The sequence below is a fragment of the Cenococcum geophilum genome (assembly GCF_001692895.1).
Source record: "Cenococcum geophilum 1.58 unplaced genomic scaffold K441scaffold_24, whole genome shotgun sequence".
In the NCBI taxonomy this organism is placed as follows: Eukaryota; Fungi; Ascomycota; class Dothideomycetes; order Gloniales; family Gloniaceae; genus Cenococcum; species Cenococcum geophilum.
In genome coordinates this window covers 1,275,842-1,280,280 of record NW_027137582.1, presented here as the reverse complement: position 1 = coordinate 1,280,280, position 4,439 = coordinate 1,275,842, and positions in this window count along the sequence as shown.

Genomic DNA, 4,439 nt, shown 5'->3' with positions numbered 1-4,439 from the left:
GCCTTTAACTACTCTTTAATAAACTCTAGAAAATCTAATATAGCCTTACTAAAACTTACTAAAATAAGAACAGCCTAAGGGACTAGGTTATTTTAGCCTGCTATAGCGTTCCTAAGTNCAATTTAGCGCTATATAAACCTATAGATACGTTTAAAGGAGTATATACCAAGCTACGCTCCGCTATAGGTACTATAATATAAATATAAGAATCTTAATAGTTTTATACTAAAAGCCTTACCTAACTAAGCGTTCCTAACTAATATAATTATAACTAGACTAACTAAATATATAGCAGCCGTAGTAGGGAATACGGAAAAGGGTATAATTAATATTAACTATAAGGTAATTATAGAGGTCCTTATAAAGGTTTATTTTAAAGTAATTACTAAAAGAAGTACTATATTTATAAGAAGCTAAATTACTAGTTAACTAAACACTCCCTTAATAAATAAAAAGAGGCATATAATAAGTTCCATTAGAGTATAAAAAACGTTAAAAATTATAAGGTTACTATAGCCTACTTCTAAAGCTTCCTAGTTTAATATAAAGGCATAAAAGATCTTAAAGGTAAGGTTAATAAGACTAAACAGCTCCTTATAGATATAGAAATTAAGAACTACTCTCCTAACTAATACTTTACTAAGTATGGTAAGGTAGATAGTATATAAACCATTACTATTCTTAATAATTAATCTACGCTCCATTCTATTACGAAATTAGATATTTTTAATAAGCTAAAGGAGAGTTCCGCGTTTTCCTTTAATAATAGATACTTAGCGTATATCTTTTATAGTATTATACCGGATATAGGAGCCGCAGGAGTATTTATAGTAGGAAAACCTTAAGTTTAAGCTTTTTAGCAGTTTAATAGCTCTATTTAGATTAACTAATTAATAGTAGGCTAATATATAATTCGCTTTAGTAAAGGTACTATAATCTCTCTTAGCATAATTAGGGTCTAAACCCCCTTAGGATACATCACTTTCTATATTATTCCTACAAACACTCTATTTCTATTTTGCATTAAAGATATAAATAAGTTAAGCGTTAGGCTTAATAACCTTAAGAATATACTTATTTAGGGAAATAATTAAGTGCCTATTATGCGTAAGTAAGGTTACCCCTAGTTACTCCTTTATTAACTAAAAAAGAGTATTACTTAAAGCCACTTAACTAAGTCAGAATTACGCCAACTGCACCGTTATTTTAGCCACCTATCCGTTTATTAATTGCTTAGGGTTCTTTAATAAGTAGGCTATAAAGTTAAGGTTAAGGCAATTAAGCATTTTATAAAGTACTACTATTACTACTAAATAAACCAGAAGTCCCCTGGCTAATTTAAGTTTACTCTTAAGAATAACTATAACTTTAACTTCTATATTATTATTAATGTTATATATCTTAGCGGCAAGCCAGTGCTCTAAGTTATTAACTTCTTAACTTTCTTCTAAGCCGCGTGTTTTTTAAAAGATATATTAGCTAAAAACGCATAGGATACCCTTTAGTTGTGCTAGATTAATATCTATTTAGGACCCCCTAATTAAATTGTCTATAATATAGAAAAAAACTTCTTATCTATAGAGTTCCAATAATAGATAAAGGCAATAACAATTAAGGTTAAGGAAGTCCCCGTTAAGGCATATAATAGTATTAAAAAAGTAAAGTAATATTACGCGCCATTACGCCGCGTATATAGGATTATCTCTTTAGAACTAAAGGACGCTAGTAAAGAACTTACCTTATAAATAGCTATTAAGGCTATTAATAATTCCGCTAGTCTAGATAGGCTTATACCTACATTACTAGTCTTTAACGCTTACCCTTAAATAACTAATAATTCTCTACTATCTCCCTCTATTATATAATAAGCTAAGGCTATTTATAAGGTAACGAAAGAGGTATAATATCTCTACGCTACGCGCTAAGTTAATAATATACTAGGAATAAGAAATGGCCTAAATACCTTAACTACGCTTAATCTGCTACTCTAATTTAAAGTATAGATATAGCATAAGAAGGGAGAATAGTTAGGCCTATATAAGCTTATTATAACTAATAGTTAAACTTATACTCTTTAGATGCCCTATAGACCTACTTAATTCCGCTTAACTATTATTAAGCCCTACTATAGAAATAATAGTTCCGAGCCTTTATAGGATACCCTAAAGAATACCCTAGAGAAGAATTACGATTAATATACTCTAGAAGGCAACTATAATTCTAATATAATTAAAGCAGATATGCCGTAACTATAACGCGATAGAGGTTGCTTAAAGGGATTATAAAATTACCAATATCTTATTAATTTTAAAGAGCAATTTATTACCGCTATTAAGAATAGAGATAAGTTATTAATGGCCTTTATAATAGCTAAAGAGAAGGCTAACTTTAAGCTCGTAAAATAGCTCTAAAAGAAAGGNCGTATTATAATTCTAGGAGCTCCTTTCTAAGTATCTAATAAATAGGAGATTAACGGTCTTATTGCAAAAGGAGTCTTTAAATTTAAGAAGTATAACCCTACTAAGCTTAATGGAGTCCGCATCTTTAAGTTAAGAATAGTTAATAAGATTAAGGGTAAAGTTACTAACGCCCTATTTAAGAAATTAAGGCTAGTTATTTAAGGTTATAATAATAATGGTAAGGAAGTAATTTTTATATAATCCCCTATAATTTAACGAGCTAGTTAGCGAGTTATTATTGCGCTAGCTCCCTCCTTAATAAAGAATAGAATGGCGGTTTATTTATAAAATATTACTTAGGCCTATACCTAATTAGAGACGCGCCTTTAACGCTTAATACTAGTATATCTTCTAAAGTAAATTCGCCACTAATATTCTAAAGATATAATTATGGTTGTCCTTAAGCTATTATACGGAATTGCAGAGGCAGGAACTTATTAGTAGGCTACTTATAGCAAGCACCATAAAGAGAAGCTTTTAATAACTACTTCTATATTTAATCCCTGCTTCCTTATTATAACTATAGAAACTCTATTTAGAATTATCGGTATATAAACTAACAATATAATTATCTTAGGAGACGACCAATTCTTAGCCCTTAAAGAAGATAAGCTAGTAAAGGTAAATCTTATAGTAAAGCTAAAGGAAAGACTTAATTTAATAACGCCACTACTCTTTAATAGATGTATCCTCTCCCTAAATAAGAATTCTATTGCTTTACACTAAAAGGGTTAAGGTAAGAAGATTAACGTTACTAACGTTAATTCTCTAAAGTAAGGGTATATAGAGTAACGTGCTTACGGAGCTTATATTACTTCTATCTGTTAACCTAAGGCTTTCTTTAATCTCTCTGTTGCTGCTTAACACTAGGAACTAACTAAGAAGGACGTCCTTGCCCTAAATAAGCGCCTTTTCTTGTAAATAAACTATCTTAATTAGGGATTACTCTATATACCTATTAACCTTCCTACCGCTAAGCTCTTTATATTTATTAATAGATCGTTTATAAATAATAAAGATTTTAGCTCCTAGCTAGGATATAAGATTATTATCGCGAACGAATCTACTAGAGAGAATAACTTTATAATCTATAGTAACCTTATCTATTAGAGCTTAACTAAGAGTAAACGAGTTACTTAAAGCGTTCTTGTATTAGAGATATATAGAATAGTCGGTGGAAGTGGATATAGTAATTATAATTAGAACTACCTTAAAGATAATTATAGATTAACTTAAACTTCCCGCTATTCCTATAATTGTATGCACCAATTTATATTCCCTCTACGAGTGTTTAGTTAAGCTTAGTACTATAAAGGAGAAGCGTCTTATAATTAACATTATAGCACTTCAGCAATCCTATAAGTATTAAAAACTCTTTAAGATTTAATAGATTAATGGCTAAGATAACCTAGTAGATATAATAACGAAGGTAAACCTAAATAAGGCACTAGAGACGTTTATTAATATAAATACTCTATATATATAAGTTAAAGGTTAGGTTAAGAGGAAGTAGAAAATAGAGTAGTTTAAGAGCAACTAATTAGGATTTTTTATGCCCGGCATAGAAAATCGCTATTAGCTCGCTTACTACTAGCGCCTTAGCGGCCTACTTATTTTCGCGTTAACCCCTAATACCCTTCTTCTTCTTCTTTCCTGTACCTTTGTACCTTTATATAGTAGCAATCTATAAGTGTATATAGATGGCAACCATAAAAGAAGAGTTGCTAGTATTGGGAATAAGGCAAGTTGCCGTTAAGTTAGGCAAGTTGCCGTTACGTGGGGCAAATTGCCGTTACGTGACGCCGCGGCACTAGCGTGGTGAGGAATCTTAAGTTCCTTACCCTTCCCCTAGGATATAAGAATAACAACCATTATACTACCTATAACTTATAGATACGTAATATCACCTTGTGACACTAACAATTATAGATAAACTATTTAAAGCGGTCCTATTGTGGTGGTGTGATTTGGCCCCCTAGA